This window comes from Sapajus apella, unplaced genomic scaffold (assembly GCF_009761245.1).
Source record: "Sapajus apella isolate SASKATOON/1434 unplaced genomic scaffold, GSC_monkey_1.0 scaffold124, whole genome shotgun sequence".
In the NCBI taxonomy this organism is placed as follows: domain Eukaryota; kingdom Metazoa; phylum Chordata; class Mammalia; order Primates; family Cebidae; genus Sapajus; species Sapajus apella.
The window spans coordinates 199,100-219,689 of NW_022437064.1; the positions used below are offsets into that span (position 1 = coordinate 199,100).

A 20,590-nucleotide genomic window follows, 5' to 3' on the forward strand; every position below is an offset into this window, starting at 1 on the left:
GTTCTACTATAAGGGCTCGTGCACACGAATGTTCATTGCAGCACTGTTTACAATAGCAAAGACCTGGAACCAACCCAAATGCCCATCGACGATAGACTGGATAGGGAAAATGTGGCACATATACACCATGGAATATTATTCAGCCATCTAAAACAATGAGTTTGTGTCCTTTGTAGGGACATGGATGAACCTGGAAACCATCATTCTCAGCAAACTGCCAGAAGAGCAGAAGATCAAACACTGCATGTTCTCACTCATAGGCGGGTGTTGAACAATGAGAACACATGGACACAGGGAGGGGAGCACTACACACTGGGGTCAGTTGGGGGGAAATAGGGGAGGGACGGTGGGGGGTGGGGAGCTCGGGAGAGATAGCAACGGGAGAGATGCCAGATGTAGGTGATGGGGAGGAAGGCAGCAAATCACACTGCCACGAGTGTACCTATGCAACAATGTTGCATGTTCTTCACATGTACCCCAAAACCTAAAATGCAATAAAGTGAATAAATGGGGGAAAAAAAAGATAAGCATACTTAAGCAAAATTTTAGACTAATAGGAATGATCCAATAGAGGGGAGTGGAAATGATGGTATAAGAAAGAGTGTGTATATTTTAGGAGTGAAGTCTTTGAGAAAATGAGAGGGGGTGGGATCCAGGGAATATATAGAAGTTTTGGCCTTAGGTAGGAACGTGAACATATAAATTCTAATAATAAGAAAAAAGCAACTATGGGTAAAGATGCAGATAGATGGATAGATTCATTGGTCAGAGGTGAGACCTTTCTGCCTGATATTGATAATTTTTCTCGATGAAGATAAGGTAGGAGGCAAGATTAGTAAGGGGTGAGGAGGAATATTTGGGTAGGAGATTTAAGGGGAGAAGATAAGATACAAAATAATCATTTGGAGGATGGAAAGCAATCAGAGTAGTAGGACACTGGGCAAAGTTGAGTGGTCATTTCAGATTTGTGGTCCTGTGAGGGAGCACCTGAGATACACTGGAAGAAAATATGATAGGAACTAAGGAGATCAAGGAACTGAAAGACCAGAGTGTTGGATTGATAGACCACCTGGGTATTAGTGGTTGAATTAGTAGCTAAATTAGTATTTGAACCCAGATATCCTGACTTTCTAGCTCAGTGGGTTACCATTTTACTATGAAATGGTTCACAGCATTACTCTTTTGGGCCACCTACCTACCCTTTCAGTCAACATTAAGAAAAAAAATATTGTGGCCTGATTTTTTTTTCTGGTCCATACATTCAAATTATAGACTTTCACAGGCTGGTATTTCTCTCTTGTTTCTTTCATATGTAAATATATACTTATTCAATTTTTGTCTTGTTTTTCTTTGTGATTTTTAACCATTTCCATCAATATGTATTTATTAAAGTACAATAGTCTATCTCTTAGATGTAAAGGGAAGATGAAGGATGAACTTTGGAAATCCTGTAGCCTTACAGAGCTGGGATAACCAGTCATAAGGATACTTGATCAGCATTAACTTTAATAACAATAATAATAATAGACATCATTTTGGATAACCTTTTACATTTTATGTTTTTATTTTCTCTTTATCTCATTTCATTCTTGTAACTGCCTTTTTCAGATGAGGAAATTCAGGCTCAGAGAGCTTAAGGGTCTTGACCAAGGACACATACCTAGTAAGTGGCAGAATTATTAATCACAGGGTTCTGACTCTGAGTTTTATATTTTCCACTATATTAGTTTGTCTCTTTGCTTTTTACACTCCGTTGTATCCAAAGTGATATCAAAGAAAACCTCACTGGGTAGAAAGTATTGGCTGGTGGCCTCTTACAATGCAAATAATATTTAGTATGTGGTTAAAATCCAATCATTGATGATATAAAAAATTTTCTACTATATACTGTGTTCAGCAATTCAAAGAACTCGGAAATGATTATGAAACTGTCTGGTTTAATTTAGTAGGGAAACAGATGGGAACATAAATCACCAAGAAACATTTCTTGGACTTCTCTTACATCCTAAATGTGCTTCTACAATACTCTGTATTTACCACATTCTGTATACAGAGGAGAATACAATATCTGTAACATAATGGGCTGTCAATCAATATTTGTCAAATCAATATTTTTTTTAAATGGTGACAGTTAAACAAGGAATTAAAATAATGAGTGGATGCTGTGATAAGTGTTGGATGCCACGATAAGGACGCATGTTGTTGAAGGTAGTGTCAGGAAATTTTCTGGAAGAAATGACTTCAAAATTGATGAAGGGTTAGCTGGATGAAAAGCAAGAGTGTTGGTGTTGGAAGGTAGCATACAGAATGCATAAATTTTGGGGAAGTAAGACATGGCAACTTTGAGGATCAAAAATTTAGTATGGCTAAAGTTTAGAGTGTCAAGTGAAGAATCAGGAGGTAGGGAGGGTCAGTTAGAGCCTTATTCTAAGAGCCTTATAAGCTGAGTGTAAGGAGTTTTAACTTTTTCTTTTTCTATGGGAAGTCATTGAAGAATATTAAGAAAAGAGTTGCCATAATCAAGCTTACATTTAAGAATATTGTTCTGCATTGTGAAAATTACAATGAGGAGGAACAAGACTTGAGGTGGGGGAAATATTTGGAAGGCCATTACAGTGTTTAGGTGTGAAAATGCTTATGGCCTGGACTGGACTAGAGGCAATTTATCTGGAAAGAAATGGACAAAATTTTTAAACATTCAGTAATTTGTATTAACATGATTTAGTAAATTACTTGATGCTAGCAGATAAAGAAAAGCAGGGAGAAAGAATGGCATCTCAGTTTCTATTTTGAGCAACTAGGTAGATGGTGGCTTCATTCTCTGAGATAGGAAATTATCTAGAGAAGAAATAACTGGTGGGGAAAGATCTTAAGTTTGTGTATATGCTAACTTAAAGTTGTTTCTAAGACAAGTAGAGATATTCAATAAGTAATTAGATATACTAAATAGAATCTTGAGAGCTTTTCTAGTTCAAATTTCTCAGCATATTAGTTATAATTATAGCCTAAATAGTAGAATAGATGTTGAGAAATGTATATAGAGTGAGAAGAGAATAGGGCATAGAGAAGAATTCTGAGGAATTCTTTAAAGGATGAATAGGGAAAAGAAGAAGCCAATGACAAAGACCAAGAAAGGACACTAGAGAGGTAAGGATGGTAGAGCAAATAAAGAAGTGATATGAGAATTCAAAAGGGGAAAAACATATCCAGTTTTTGTAGTGTGCACTGTAGGAAGCTTTATTTAGAATAATCAATGGATATTTACAAAGAAGTGTAGTGGGAAGATGTTCCAACCAAATAAAAACATGGAGAGCAAATAACAGTTTGACTGAAATGTAGGGTCACAAAAAAGAACAAGAGAAAAAGCTGGTAAGATAATTTTATTCCTTGTATAGCAAACCTTGGATTCTGGGTAAATTTTTGGTAGATTTGTCTTTAGTTGAGAAAAACCATTGTGTTTGGTGCTAAGAGAAAGGCAAGAATATAAAACATGAACCCTGGAATGCTTTATGCTGTGGTTTGACTGTTGATGTCTCCTCCAAAATTCATGTTGAAACTTAAACTCCAATGCAACAATATTAAAAGGTGGGACCTTTAGGAAGTGATTAAGGTCATGAGGGATCTGCCCTCATGCATGTATTATAAAAGTCCTTACACGAGGGCTGGGGACAGCTAGCTAGGACTTTTTTGCCTTTCCATCCCTTCCACCATGTGAGGACACAATGTTCATTCCCTTCAGAGAATACCGTGTTCAAAGCAACCTTTTGGAAGCAGCGACCTTACCAGACACTGAATCTGACAGAACCTTAATCTTGGATTTCCCGGCCTCTAGAATTGTGAAAAAATAGATTTCTGTTATTCATAAATTACTCAGTCTGATTATTTTGGCATAGGAGCAGAAATGGACTAAGAAATTGTTACTAAGAAGTGGAGTGTTGCTGTAACAAATACCTGTGTTGTAAAAAGCTGCTTTGGAACTAGTAATGAGTAAAAGCTAGAACAGTTATGAAGTGCCTCCTGGAAAAAGTCTAGATTGCCATGAACAGAGCATTAAAAGCAATTCTGATCAAGATTCAGAAGACGAGGAGAGCTGTAGAGAGAGTCTTCATGTTCTTAGAGATTATCTAAGTGATCATGATCAGAAGGCTGGTAGAAATGTGGAGATTAAAAGCCACTCTGATGAGTTCTTCAATGGAAATGAAGAATATCTTACTAGAAACTGAAGGAGAGGCCATCCTTGTTGTAAAGTGGCAAAGAACTTGGCTGAATTCCAGCTGTGTCCTAATGCTTTGTGAAAGGCAGAACCTGTGAGCAATGAACTAGGATATTTAGGGTAAGAAATACCTAAACAAAGTGCTGAAGGTGCTACATGTTTCTCTTGACTGTTTATAGTAATATACAAAAAGAGAAAAATTAACTTAAGATGGAATTTGTAATCAAAAAGAAAGCAGAACTTAAAGAATTGGAAAATTTTCAGCCTAACCACGTTGTGAAGACTATAAAGGTGAGTTCAGGAGAAAATACCAAGAATATGGCCAAGTGAATGTTTGATAAGGAGATTAGTATGGGTGGAAGGACGCCAGATGCTAATCATCAAGACAGTGGAGGAGTGGCCCTGAAGATATTTCGGAGATCTTTAAGGCTACCACTCCTATCACAGGCTCAGAGTGCCACGGCCTTCAGGGCAGAACAGTTTGAAGGGAGGGGCCCAGGGTGCCCATGGGACCTCAGGGCTTGCTGCCTAGGGCCACCTCAACTTTCTGCTCTACACATCTGGCTCAGCATTCCTTAGCCACACCAGCTGTGGCTCCAGCAGCCCCAGGTGCAGTGTCAGAGATTATAAACAGTAAACCTTGGTGGTGTCCATGTGGTGCTAAGACTACAGATATTCTGTAGTCATGGATATCTCCACGAAGATTTCAAAGGAGGTCACAGAGAACCTTAAGGCACAGGCAGAGAACTGCCAGAAGTGAGAGGTCAGCTCAGAGATTGACCACAAGGACAGTGCCTAGAAGAGCTGTGGAGTCAGGGACACTGCAGAGAGCCCCTAAAAGGGCAATGCCTAGTGGAGCTGTGGGGACAGAGCCACCCCCAAAACTGTAGGCCACTAGAGCTACCAATGTGCAATTCCTGCCTGAGAGAGCCACAAACATATGATGTCAACATGTGAGAGCTGGTGCATGGCCTGCTCCTACTAAAGCAATGGAGGCAAGGCTCCCAGAAGACATGGGGCTCAACCTTGTCCCTATTGCATGCAGAAGGCAGGCTATGGAGTCAAAGAAGATTATTCTAATGCCTCAGATTTAATGTTGCTTGGCTTCTTGGGTCGAGACTGACTTGGAACCTATTACCCCTTTCTTCTTTCCTGTTTCCTCCCTTTTGAAAAGGGAATATCCTCTGTCTGTCCCACCATTGTATTTTAGAGTGACATAACTTGCTTGATATCATAGGATCACAGCTGGAGAGCAATTTGCCTCAGGGTGAATCCAACTTTGAGTCTCACCCATATCTGATTTAGATGAGACTCTGGACTCTAGACTTTTGAGTTGATATTGGAAAGAGTCAAGACTTTTGGAGCTATTGGGATGGAGCAAGTGTATTTTATCCGTGAGAAAGACATGAATTTGTTGGGGGTACAGGTGCAAAATGCTGTGGTTTGAATGTTTGTGTCCCCTCCAATTTCATGTTGAAACTTAATCCCCAATGCAACAGTATTAAGAGGTAGGACCTTTAGGAAGTGACTAGGTCATGAGGGTTCTGCCCTCATAAATGGATTAATACCTTTATAAAATAAGTGGAGGGAGCTAGCTAGCCCCTTTTCATCCTTCTCTCTTTTCCAACATGTGAAGATACAGCATTTATTTCCTCCAGAGGACGCAGCATTCAAGGCACCATTTTAGAAGCAGAGGTCTGAGTTCTTACCAGAAGCCAAATCTGTCAGCAGTTTGATCTGGGATTTTCCAGCCTCTAGAACTGTGACAAAATAAATTTTTGTTATTTATAAATTACCCAGTCTTGAGTATTTTGTTATAGCAACACAAATAGACAAAGACGCTGCTATGGTTTGAATGTTTGTCCTCTCCAAAACATGTTGATTTCAACAGTATGAAGAGGTGGGACCTTTAAGAGGTGATTAGGCCATGAGGGCTGTGCCCACATGAGTGAGGTTAATTTCATTATAAAAGGACAAGTTCTGCCACCCATTTCCCTCTCTTACCCTTATATTTTCTACTATGTGAGGACGTAGCCTCCCTCCCCTCCAGAGAATGAAACAAGATGGCCCTCACAAGATGCTGGTACCTTGATCTTGAACTTCTCAGCCTCCAGACTGTGAGAAAGAAATTTTTGTTCATTATAAATTACCCAATCTGTGATATTCTATTACAGAAGTACAAAATGACCTAAGACAGATACCTTGTCACTTTATTGTGGAAACAAGATCTAGGCACCAAAAAACAATTGAAAATCAAAATACTATCTGATTAATGAGAAAAAACCCTAAATACTACCAGGAATTTTAACAGTGACAGTTCATTTGAATTATAGTAGTAGAGGTTTATCCCAGATTTGTATTGTCCTGATTAAATAATAATGCCAGGTAGTCATTATCTTAAAAAGAAAATACTGACCTAGTTTGAATGCTTTTTATAAAGAGTATTCTGTTTTTGCATGTAGGTCTCAAATTCATTTTTTTTTTTTAGAAAGATGGGTATTGTGGTTGTTTTTAATGTGTTAATGTTTTAGCTAACCTCAGGAAGAGTTTTGTTTGAAAGGCAGCAATATTTCCAAAGATTCCAAAGCAAAACATACTCACAAACACAATTATTGATGCATATGTTTTACCTAACACTAATTGAATAAGTATGTGTTAAATGCCTATTACCTGTCAGCAGTGCATAGTAGATAAGAGAGTAGACTACATATTTAAACACACTGGAATTCAAAATCTCAGCTTTGCCACTCTCAATGAAGGGGAAAGAACTGCAGTCTCATTTAGAATAATTTATACTGAATTCCATTTACATTATGATTTTGAAGGAAATTTCAGTTCTTATTTATCCAATTATTAATGCTATTGTCAAATTTAATTGGCATTCCTTACTTCCACAGAGGACAGAGGTGAAGAATTATTTTAAAGTGTTTAGCTGGGCTACAAAGTAAATCCACATTTAGAAGAGTAGTTGGCCATAAAGTTTTGCTGAATGATCTGCGATATCTATATCTATATCTATATCTATATGTATCTATATCTATATCTATATCGTCACTAGATGTCACTGTTGCACAACATTGCTTCAAAAGCATAAACCCAGAGTACTGTGTATAGACACACCAAGGAAAGTGAAGTAGTTTATATTAAGTGATACGTATGTACATACATGGTATTTAAGAAATGAAGTTCCCAAAAAATATGTATTGCTATTCTTTCAGCCTGTTTCTTAGTAGGTTACTCAGATAAGAGAATCATAGACTTAAAACTGTTAAAGCCTTAGATCATCTAAGATCTTTCCTCCCTCTGTCACTTTATAGGTTTGGAATTCAGCAGAAAGATGAAATGACAAGAAATTTCCTCAATATGATGTATCAGGGCCAGGTGTGGTCTCTCACACCTGTAATCCCAGCACTTTGGAAGGCTGAGGTGGGCAAGCCACTTGAGGTCAGAAGTTTGAGACCAGCCTGGCCAACATGGTGAAACCCCATCTCTACCAAAAAATAAAAAAATTAGATGGATGTGGCGATGCATATCTGTAGTCCCAGCTACTCGGGAAGCTGAGGCGGAATCGCTTGAACCCAGGAGGCAGAGGTTGCATTGAGCTGAAATCACACCACTGCACTCCATCCTGGGTGATAGAGTGAGACTCTCTCATACATATATATATATATATATATGTATCAAATGAAAAACAGAACTCAGACTGCCCAATTCTTTTTACAATACCACATTGTGTATATTATTAATATATAATCAAACATTCTAATAAACCAAGGTGAAAATGGAACCTCTAAATCCATCCAAATTTTTCACTATATTAAAAGCAAAGCTTAGCAATATAATAGCAGTACATACTTCTAATAAAAGTTTTACATACCATAGCTATTGCTATAAGTTGTACAAACATCTCACTTAATTCCCATAATAGAAATATATGTATATGTGTGTGTGTGTGTGTATGTGTGTATTTATGTATGTACTTATATCTACCTAATTCCAACAGAGGATTTTAAGAAGCTTGTTGAAATAAATAGAGCATAAAATTTTTTTAAACTGAGCTGATCATTTATATGTAAGATACTGGAATATAAACCAGTAAGAAGTCTTATTTTTGTTAGTACAAAAAGGATGCCATAATTTCTAATAAACTTATCCAGTAAACTCATCCTTGGCTGGCTGTCCTCAAATTTGATTCTGCTTTCCCTAGCTGTGAATATGAAGAAAAACAGATAGTACTATGCCCACTGAAAGATAATGAGATTTGGGAGGCCAAGGCAGGAGGATCACTTGAGCCCAGGAATTCGAGACCAGCCTGGGCAACATAGGGAGACCTTGTTCCCACAAAAAAATTAATCAGACATGACATGCCTGTAGTCTCAGCTACTTGGGAGGCTGAGGTGGGAGGATCACTTGAGCTGGGGAGGTGGAGGTTGCAGTGAGCCATGATCACACCACCACACTCCAGCCTAGGTGACAGAGTGAGACCCTATTTCTCCAAAAAAAAAAAAAAGTGATAAGAGATTGTAAATTATCCAAGATCATACAACCAGTGTATTTCTGATTTCAAGGCTGTTATGCATTTAGAGTGATGCCAAGTTACTGCAACATGGAATATTTTTCCCTTTGTGTCATCTCTGATTTCTTTCAGCAATGTTTTGTAATTTTCATTGTAAAGATCTTTCACCTCCCTGGTTACCTGTATTCCTAGGTATTTTATTCTTTTTGTGGCTGTTGTATGTGGAATCATGTTCTTGATTTGGCTCACAGCTTGAACTTGTTGGTGATAGAAATGCTACTGATTTTTGTACATTGATTTTGTATTCTGAAATTTTTTTAAAGTAGTTTGTTATATCTAGGTGCTTTTGGGCAGAGACTACGGGTTTACTAGGTGTAGAATCATATCATCTATGGACAGAGATTGTTTGACTCCCTCTCTTCCTACTTGGATGCCTTTTCTTTCTTTCACTTGCCTGACTGCTCTAGTTACAACTTCCAGTGTTACATAGGAGTGTTGAAAGCAGGCATCCTTGGCTTGCTCTGGTTTTAAAGGGTAATACTTCCAGCTTTTGCCTGTTCAGTATGATGTTGGCTATAGCTTTGTCATAAATGACTCATTATTTTAAGATATATTCCTTCAATGCCTATTTGTTGAAGGTTTTTTAACATGAAGCTATGCTGAATTTTATCAAAAGCCATTTCTGCATCTATTGACATTGTTATATGTTTTTTGGGTTTAGTTCTAATTATGTGATGAATCACAATTATTGGGGGTGTGTGTGTTGAACCAGCTTTGCATCCTAGGGATAAAGCCTACTTGATCGTGATGGATTAGCTTTTTTATGTGCTGCTGGATTCCATTTGCTAGTATTTTGCTGAGGATTTTTGCATCAATGTTCATCAAGGATATTGACCTTTGTGTGTGTGTGTGTGTGTGTGTGTGTGTGTGTGTGTGTGTGTCTGCCAGGTTTTGGTATCAGGATGGTGCTATCCTCATAGAATGAGTTGGGGAGTTCTTTCTCTTCAATTTTTTGGGATATTTTCAATAGGAATGGTACCAGCTCTTCTTTATATATCTGATAAAATTTGGCTGTGAATCAATCTTGTCCCAGGCCTTTTCCTACTTGGTAAGATTTGTATTACTGATTCAATTGCAGAATCACGATTTGTCTGTTCATGGTTTTAATTTCTTCCTGGTTCAATCTTGGGAGATCGTAAGTTTTCAGGAATTTACTCATTTCTTATAGGTGTTCTAATTTGTTTGCATAGATGTGTTCGTAATAGTCTCTGAGAATTTTTTGTATTTCAGTGGGATAATGTTCTTTGTCATTTCCAATTGTGTTTATTTGGATATTCTCTCTTTTTTCTTTGTTAGTCTAGCTGTGGTCTTATTTATTCTTTCAAATAATCGTATTTGTTCTTATTTATAATCTTATTTATTCTTTAAATAATCTTATTTATTCTTTCAAAAACAAACTCCTGGATTCCTTGATCTTTTGTATTGCTTGTTGTGTCTCAGTTTCATTCAGTTCAGCTGTAATTTTGGTTATTTCTTTTCATCTGCTAACTTTGGGCTTAGTTTGCTCTTGTTTTCTGTTTCCTCTAGGCATGAGGATAGGTTGTTAATTTGAGATCTGAGTTTTCTGTGGGTGCATTTATGCTGTAAACTTTTCTCTAAGCATGCTTTAGCTCAGTCTTAGGGATTCTGGTTTATTGTATCTTTGTTCTCAATCATTTCAAAGAATTTCTTAATTTCTGACTTAATTTTATTGTTTACCCAAAAGTCATTCAGGAACCGGTTGTTTAATTTCCATATAACTATGGTTTTGAGGTTTCCTGTTAGTATTGATTTCTATTTTCATTGCACTGTGGTCCAAGGGTATGGCTGATATGATTTCAGTTTTTTTTTTAATTTGATGATAATTGTTTTATGGCTGATCATATGACCAGTTTTACAGTATGTGCCATGTGCAGATGAGACGAATGTATATTCTATTGTTTTGGGGTGGTAAGTTCTGTAAAAGTCTATTAGGTTCATTGATTAAGTGTTGAGTGCACGTCTAAATTTCTCTGTTAGTTTTCTGCCTCAGTGATCTGTCTAGTACTGTCAATGGGATGTTTAAACTTCCCACTATTTGTATGTGGTTATCTTAAGATTTTTCGCAGGTCTTTATGAACTTATTTGATGAATCTGTTTGCTCCTGTGTTGGGGGCATATATATATTTAGGATAGTTAGATTTCCTCGTTGAATTGAACTCTTTACCATTATGTAATATCCGTCTTTGTCTTTTTTTTTTTTTTTTTTTTTTTTTTGAAACTGAGCCTCGCTCTGTTGCCAGGCTGGAGTGCAATGGCATGATCTCAGCTCACTGCAACCTCTGCTTCCTGGGTTCAAGTGATTCCCCTGCCTCAGCCTCCAGAGTAGCTGGGACTACAGGCGCACACCACCACACCTGGCTAATTTTTTGTATTTTAGTACAGATGAGGTTTTACCATGTTGACTAGGATGGTCTTGATCTCCTAACCTTGTGATCCACCCTCCTCAGCCTCCCAAAGTGCTGAGATGACAGGCATGAGCCACCATACCCAGTCCTTTGTCTTTTTTGATCATTGTTTAAAGTCTGTTTTATCTGAAATAAAAATAGTAACCCCTGCTTTTTTCTGTTTTACATTTGCTTGGTAGATTCTTCTCCATTTCTTTACTTTGAGCTTACAGTTGTCATTGCATGTGAGATGAGTCTTTTGAAGACAATATATCATTGTATCTTGCTTCTTTATCCAATTTGCCATTCTATGCCTTTTAATTGGGGCATTTTGCTCATTTGCATTCAAAGTTGATACTCATATGTTCAAATTTAATTCTGTCATCATGTTGCTACCTGGTTATTATGCAGACTTGAATGTGTAGTGACTGCTTTATAGTGTCATTGGTCTATGTACTTAAGTGTGTTTTTGTGGTGACTGGTAAAGGTCTTTCATTTCCATGTTTAGCACTCCCTTCAGGACCTCTCGTAAAGCATGTCTGGTGGTAACAAATTCCCTTAGCATTTGTTTGTCTGAAAGGTTCTTATTTCTACTTTGCTTATGAAGCCTCGTTTAGCTAGATATGAAGTTCTTGGTTGACATTTCTTTTCTTTAAGAATACTGAATATAGGCCTCTCAATCTTTTCTGGCTTGTAGAGTTTCTGCTGAAAGGTCCACTCATAGCCTGATGGGGTTCCATTTGTGGGTGACTGGCCTCTTCTCTCTAGCTACCTTTAATACTTTTTTTTTTTCATTTTGACCTTGGAGAATCTGATGATTTTGTGTCTATGGGATGGTCATTTTGTATAGTATCTCGCAGGAGTTCTCTGTATTTCTTGAATTTGAATACTAGTTTCTCTAGCAAGATTGGAGAAATTTTCATGGATGATATCCTCAAATATGTTTTCCACATTACTTACTCTTTCTCCCTCTCTTTCAGGGACATCGGTGAGTTGTATATTTAGTCTCTTTACATAATCCCATGTTTCTCAGAGATGTTTATTCTTTTTCTTCATTTTCCTTTATTTTTATCTGACAGAGTTGATTCAAAGAAATAGCCTTCAAGCTCTGAGATTATTTCCTAAGCTTGATCTATTCTGTTGTTAATACTTGTGATTATCTTATGAAATTCTTGTAGTGAGTTTTTTAGTTCTATCAGGTCAGTTTGGTTCTCTCTCAAAATGGCCATTTCATCTTTAAGCTCCTGTATCATTTTATTGTATCCCTTAGAATCCTTGCATTGGATTTCAACTTTCTCCTGAATGTTCATGTTCACTCCTATCCATATTCTGAATTATATGTTTGTCATTTCAGCCTGGTTAAGAATCATTTCTCAGGAACGACTACAGTCATATGGAGGTAAGAAGACACTCGGGGTTTTTGAGTTGCCAGAGTTGTTGTGCTGAGTATTTGTCATCTGTGTGGGCTGATGTTCCTTCAACATTTAAGTTGCTATCCTGTAGATGGGACTTTTTGCTTTTATCTTCTTTGATGCCCTTGGGGGTTTGGTTGTGATGTCAGGTGGGTTCAGCTGACTGGCTTCATTTCTGGAAGATTTTAAGGGGCCAAGCACAGCTCAGCTCTCCTGGGCTGTGTGCTTTAGCTCTGGGGGGCTGAAACCAGGCCTCCAGCTCTGTTCTCTGGCCCCTCAAGGTTAGGAATCTGCTGTGCTGCAGGAGCTGAGGTGTTCCTGGTCCACTGGCCATAACATTCCAATAGGAAATTCCCCCCATTGGAGTGCTTCCTTGAGATAGTGGCAACAGGATCTGTGCTGAGTCACACATGCCAGCCACCTCAGCAGTGCAAAAGGGTGCATGTGTGTCAGCTGGGGAGAGGCATTAGTGGGAGTGGGGCAGCAGCATTCCTAGATTGAAGTGTTTCTAGAAATGTGCAACAACAAAGCAACAATAAACGTATTTCAAGAGAGTTTAGTATATTTATAGCAGTATTTTGGGGATGATGAATCACAGATACTGAATACAAAAACAGGTAAAGAAGGAAGATGGCAAAGGTTTGAGTTAAAGGGGTCATTGTACTGCACATCTTGATGAGAGTGAAGAATAATTGGAGGGGATGCAATGAATGTAATTGAACAAGATAACTGAAAGAATTTGAAGTAGTATTCATAAATGTGCATTTCACATTATAGAAGGTTTTAGTGTGGCCTTTCCTTTATTATAAAGGAAGTAAATAACTGAAGAAACAAGACAGTAGATGAATTATCCAAGTGCGTAAGACAAAAAGATTACAAATATGGGGGTCAGGCACTAATGTCTTTGGTGAATAAAGGAAAAGGATCAAATTAAGGTGAGTAAGTAACAGTGAATAGAAGAGGAAGAATGTGGTATTGTCAGATTATACAAGCTTCTAAGGAGCAAGGATTTTGTTTCTTTTTTATATATGAAGTTTCAGAAATAGCAGGGTGTCAGAAGGAATGTTAGTGAATAAACTGCTGTTATGTAAGAGGACCATAGAGGAAGCAGTGTCTTCCTTAGAGAAAGGGCTTGGTTTCAGATAGGGCACAGAATTTGAGAGAATGTTTTGAAAAGAGGTTGGGAATATAATACAGTTTGATTATCATCTGGCAGAAGTTCCAGGGTGCTCAGTTAAAGCAATCAAGAGGTAAGGACCATTGAGAGGGCTGGTCAGAGGCAATGGAATAGTATTATTGGCATGATGCCCAATGGTCTCAACAGCTTTGTAACTGATTTCCAGTGAATTATTTCTAAACCATTTTAGCCTTCTGTGACTTATTCATCCATTGTTTTTTATTTTTAAGTTTTTCTTAAGGCTCTTTTTTACTTCCTAAAGAAGTTATTTGTACGAGTTCATTTTCTAAAACAGAAAAATCAAAAATTATATAGTTGTTGGATTTTTTTTTCTTAGTAGATCATTTAATCTTTTATAGATTTAAGTTATTATAGCCATTTTATAAATGTTAGCCTATAAATCCTTATGAGAGCTTTAGCCTATGTCTTACACAGAATTCTTGTCACATTATAAGCACTTTAGTTTTAAGAATATGGGCTCTGGAGTCACATTGCCTGATGGTCCCCAACTCCTTTATTTATAGTTATGTTACCTTGGAGAAGTTAATTCAGCTATTCCAGTATAGGAAAGCATGGACAGTAGAAATAAACCAAGTTGGGAAATGGTAAGGTATGCCTGATATGGTTTGGCTCCATGTCCCCCCCAAATCTCATCTTGAATTGGAATCCCCATGTGTTGAGGGAGAGAACTGTAAGCTCCATATATTGAGGGAGAGTGGCAGTTGGGCCATGGGAACGGTTTTCCCCATGCTTTTCTCAACATAGTGAGTGAGTTCTCATGAGATCTGATGATTTTATAAGCATCTGGCCTTTTCCCTTTTCGGACTTCTCTCTCCTGCCACCATGTGAAGAAGGTCCTTGCTCCTCCTTTGCCTTCCACTGTGATTGTAAGTTTTTCAAGGCCTCCCCAGCCATTCAGAACTGTGAGTCAACTAAATCTTTTTCATTTATAAATTACCCAATGTTGTGCAGTTCTTTATAGAAGTGTGAAAATGGACTAATACAGAAAATTGGTACTGAAAAGGGTGGGTACTTCTATAAAGATAATTGAAAATGTGGAAGTGACTTTGGAACTGGGTAACAGGCAGAGTTTGGAACAGTTTGGAGGGCTCAGAAGAATAGAGAAAAATGTGGGAAAGTTTGGAAATTTCTGGAGACTTGTTGAATGGTTTTTATCAAAATGTTGGATAGTGATATGGACAATGAAGTTTAGGCTGAGGTGGTTTCAGATGGAGATGGAGAACTGAACCAAAGATCACTCTTGATATGCTTTAACAAAGAGACTGGTGGTATTTTGGCCCTGCTCTAGAGATCTGGGGAACTTCGTACTCAAGAGAGATGATTTATGGTATCTGGCATGATAAATTTCTAAGCAGCAAAGCATTCAAGAGGTGACAGACCATAAGAGTTTGGAAAATTTGTGGCCCCACCCATGTAATAGAAAAGAAAAATCAATTTTCTGGTGAGAAATTCAAGTTACCTGCAGAAATTTGCATAAGTAATGAGAACAATGGGGAAAATATAAGAGATCTTCATGGCAGCTTCTCCCATAACAGGCCTGGAGGCCTAGGAGGAGAAAATGGTTTTGTGGGCCAGGCCTAGGGCCTTGCTGCTTTATGTACTCTTGGGACTTGGTTCCCTGCATCCCAGCCATGGCTAATGGGCCAATGTACAGCTCAGGCTGTTGGCTTAAGAGGGTGCAAGCCCCAAGCCCTGGTGGCTTCCATGTGGTGCTGGGCCTACAGGTGTGCAGAAGTCAAGAATTGAGCTTCATAAACTTCCACCTAGATTTCAGAGGATGTATGGAAATGACTGGATGTTCACCTAGAAGCTTGATGCAGGGGTGGAGCCTCAAGAAGAAGTTCTTCTAGGGCAGTGTGGAAAGGAAATGTGGGGTTGGATCCCCCCACACAGGGTCCCCACTGGGGCACTGCCTGGTGGAGCTGTGAGAAGAGGGCCACCATTCTCCAGCACCAGAATGGTAGATCCATTGACAGTATCTGCAGACAATGCCAGCTGTGAAAGCAGCCAGGAGTGGGGCTGTACCCTGCAAAGCCACAGAGACAGAGCCGCCCAAGGCTATGAGAGTCTACCCTTTAAATCAGCATGCCTTGGATGTGAGACATGGAGTCAAAGGAGATTATTTTGGAGCTGTAAGGTTTAATGACGGCCCCACTGGATTTTGGACCTGCATAGGGCCTGTAGCCCCTTTGTTTTGGCCAATTTCTCCCATTTGGAACAGCAACATTTACCCAATGCCTGTACCTCCATTGTATCTTGGAAGTAACTAACTTACTTTTGATTTTACAGACTCATGGGAGGAAGGAACTTGCCTTGTTCCAGATGAGACTTTGGACTTGTACTTTTAAGATAATGCTGGAATTAGTTAAGACTTTGGGGGATTGTTGGGAAGGCATGATTGATGTTCAGATGTATAAAGGACATGAGATCTGGGTGGGGTTGGGGCAGAACAATATGTTTTGGTTCTGTGCCTCCACCCAAATCTTATCTCAAATTGTAATCTCCATGTGTGGAGTGAGAGACCTGTAATCCCCATGTGTTGAGGAGGGAGAGGATTGGATCATGGGGGCAGTTCCCCCATCCTGTTCTCAAGATAGTGAATGAGTTATCATGAGATCTGATGGTTTTATAACCATCTGGCATTTTCCCCTGCTTACACTTCTCTCTCCTGCCACCACGTGAAAAAGGTCCCTGCTTCCCCTTTGCCTTCCACCTCATTGTAAGTTTCCTGAGGCCTCCCCAGCCATGTGGAACTGTGAGACAATTAAACCTGTTTCCTTTTTAAATTACCCAGTCTTGGACAGTTCTTTATAGAAGTGTGGAAACAGACTAATACAATGCCTGATATGGGAAAAACAAGTGAGGCTGCCATCATTTATCAAGAAAATCATCTAGGGCAAAATCCTTAAAGGAGTATACTTGAGGAAAAAGGAATTGAAATAAAACTGAGCATTACATAGCTGTCAACTGAGCTCAATCTCTGATTTGGTTAAAGTGATTTTTCACTACCCCAATTGGCATATTTCTTTCCGAAAGGAGTTTTTACCTGGAGACTGTACAATTTGTACACAATGTCAAGCTTTCAGTAAAAATTGTGAACCATAGTATTAGACAATGTTATATGACCTTAAGCCAAGATAGAAAATTGAAAAGAGAAACAGACTCAAAATTGATCCATATTTTTGAGTCAAAGAGGTTACAATAACTATGATTTTAAGAACTAAAAATATTAAAACTCTTAAAAGAAAATATAGAAGGAAAGCTCCATGATATTAGATTTGGCAGTTTACTTCTTGGCTATAATGCCAAATGTACAGGCAACAAAAGGAAAAATAGATAAATTGGACTACATTAAAATTTAAAACTTACGTGCTACGAAGGACATTACCAACAGAGATGTAGCTGCTATGGGAAAAAAAAAGTATGATTAAACGTAGAATTACTATATGATCCATCAATGCCATTTCTAGGTATATGCCAAATAGAAAATCGAAAGCAGGGATTCAAGCAGATATTGGTACACCTATTTTCGTAGTGGCATTATTCACAATAGCCAAAAGATTGAAACAACTCAAATATCTGTCAGCAGATGAATGGATAAACAAAATGTGACATATACATATAAATGCATAATATTCAGCCTTTAAAAAGGAAGGAAATTCTGTACATGCTACAAAATGTATGGAATTTTGAATAAATTTTGAAGACATTATGCTAAGTGGAATAAGCAAGACACAAAAGGACAAATATTGTGTGAATTGACTCATATGAAGTATCTAGAATATCCATATTCATAAAGACAGAAAGAATGGTAGCTATCAAGGGTTAGAGGAGGGAAGAATGGGATATTATTGTTTAATGAATATATAAAGAGTTTTAGGTCGAGTTAATGAAAAAGTTCTAGAGATGGATGGCGGTGATGATTGCTTAACAATGCAAATGTACGTAATGCCCCTGGAACTATACATTTTACAGTTAAAGTATCATTTTAAAAAGATATTATCAGAGTAAAAGGCAAGACACAGAGTGGGAGATGATACTGGCTCTTTATATGTCCAATAAAATATTTGTATTTTTAATACCTAAAAAGAACTCCAACACATCAATATGAAAATGGGATCCAGTACCACAAAAAAATGAACAAGAGATTTCAACACTTTACTAAAGAACATATTGAAATGGCTAGTAAATATGTGAAAAATGCTGATTATAGAAATGCAATTTAAATTTATAGTGCAATATCACCACAATAGTTAAAAGAATAAAAGAGACAATACCAAAGTTAACAAGGATCTGAGTAATACTAAAGAGTACTTTATTTAAATTCCAGCTCTGCCACTTGCTAGTTATACAACTATGTTGAAAGTTAAATTAACTTTTCTCCATCTATAGTTTGAACATCTATAAAACGGGGATAATAGTAGTAACTACCTGATAGAGTCGTTGAGAGAATTAAGGAAGATGATTCATGTTAAGAGCTTAATATAGTTCAAATTTCATCAGATATTATAATTGTTATAACTGATAAATTAAGCATTATTATATATTTTTTCAGATACGAAAATTGAGGCCAATGGAGATAAATCACTTCCCACAATTATTAAGATATAAAGAGATGAGCTGAATACATTTTTTTCTCAGCTCAAAGTCCTTGCTTTTAGGCACACCATATACCAATTCCACTCTTGGCAGATATACAAAAAGAGTATTCAGTGACTGCCAGTCACAAATATTGCTTGATTCAGTAACAAGCTTCTCTTTTAGTTATTAACCTGTACATCTATTATTTAGACCCCTTATCTTGGTTTTGAAGTTCTAATGCATCGTCTGCTTGCCTGGGTTCCAAGCCCTGCTATCCTAATCATTACATAGTTACAGATTTTAAATTATTCTGCCTAGTTTCCTGATGTCTCTACTTGCATTATTCTTGGTGTTATGTTTGCCTGCTCCTAGTCCATCTGCTTACTTATGTCTCACAGCTTCTCCTCATTTAGGACACAGTTCAAATGTCATCTTGATCTCTATAATATGATTCTCATTTATTTTGTGCAGTACTGAAAATGTTTTTTATTGTCTCCCTCTTCCTCCCAACAAGAGTATAAGATCCATAAAGGCAGAACCCTATATTTCTGTTTTATTTTGTTTCATTTGGCAGCTTTACTTTTAGAGGCCAAAAAAGTAGGCATTCAAAACTTGTGTAAATTAATTTTGTGTTCTCTTCTCAAAATTTATGTGCACTTCAGCTCAAACTTTTCAATGGTTCTCTCAGCCTGTTTTTTCAGAACATGACACAACCTAGGTAGTTCAGCCTCCTACCATATTCTTACAAATTACCTCATAATCTAACAGCGTGTGACAAGATACTCATTTGATTTGGTTTGGTCTCTGTCCCCATTCAAATTTCACCTTGAATTGTAATAATCCTCATGTGTCCAGGTGGGACCTAGTGGAGGTAACTGGATCATAGGGGCAGTTTCCCCATGCTGTTCTCAAAATAATGTGATCTGATGATTTTATGAGTGTCTGGCATTTCCCCTGCTTGCACTTATTCTCTGTCCTGCCAGCTTGTGAAAAGCTGCCCTCCACCATGATTGTAAGTTTTCTAAGGCCTCCCCAACCATGTGGAACTGTGAGTCAATTAAGCCTCTTTTCTTTATAAATTACCCAGGCTTGGGTATTTCTTTGTAGCAGTATAAGAAAGGACTAATATAGTAAATTAGCACAACAGAATGGGATGCTGCTATAAGATACCCAAAAATGTGGAAGTTACTTTGGAACTGGGTAACAAGTGGAGGTTGGAATATTTTGGAGAGCTCAGAAGAGAGGAAGATGTAGGAAGGTTTGGAACTTCCTAGAGACTTGTTGAATGGCTTTGACCAAACTGCTGATGTTGATATGGACAATGAAGTCTAGGCTGAGGTAGTCTGAGATGGAGATGAGAGACTTGTTGGAAACTGGAGTAAAGGTCACTCTTGCTATGCTTTAGCAAAGAGCCTGGTGGCATTTTGCCCCTACCCTAGAGATCTGTGGGACTTTGAACTTGAGAGTGATGATTTAGGATATTTAGCAGAAGAAATTCCTAAGTTGCAAAGCATTTAAGAGGAAGCACACCATAAAAGTTTGGGAAAATTGCAGCCTAATGATCACAACTGATAATGAAATAGGAAAAAAAAAACATTTTCTGGGGAGGAGAAATTAAGCCTGCTGCATAAATTTGCATAAATAATGAGGAGTAGAATGTTAATCACCAAGACAATGGGGAAAATGTTTCCAGGGCATGTCAGAGACCTTTGTGGCAGCCCCTCCCATCACAGGCCTGGAGATCTAGGAGCGAAAAATGGCTTTGTAGTGCCAGCCCAGGGACACCCTGTTCTATGCAGCCTTGAGACATGGTGCCCTGCACCCCAGCTGCTTCAGCTCAAGCCATGTCTGATGGAGGCCAAGGTATAGCTCATGACATTGCTTTAGAGGGTGCAAGCTCCAAGCCTTGGCAGCTTACATGGGATATTGGGCCTACAGGTGCACAGACATCAAGAAGTGAGCTTTGGAAACCTCCACCTAGATTTCACAGGATGTATAGCAGTGCCTGGATACCCAGGCAGAAGTTTGGTCCAGTGGTGGAGCCCTCATGGAGAAACTCTGCTAGAGCAGTGCAAGGGAAAATGTGGTGTTGGAGCCCCCACACAGAGTCCCACTGGGGCACTATCTGGTGGAGCTTTGGGAAGAGGACCACAATCCTCCGGTCACAGAATGGTAGATTCACTGACAGCTTGCACTATGTGCCTG

The 20,590-nt window shown here is 38.2% G+C and overlaps 1 protein-coding gene across 1 annotated transcript in view; it reads left to right on the top strand.

Annotated features, from left to right (window-relative positions):
• The window catches only part of SLC9B1 (solute carrier family 9 member B1), a 141,349-nt gene that overhangs the window by 15,873 nt on the left and 104,886 nt on the right, over positions 1–20,590 (top strand). The window contains exon 2 of the mRNA XM_032261593.1: positions 12,549–12,593. The gene's annotated coding sequence lies outside the window, so the exon portion shown is untranslated. The remainder of the gene's footprint in view (positions 1–12,548; positions 12,594–20,590) is intronic.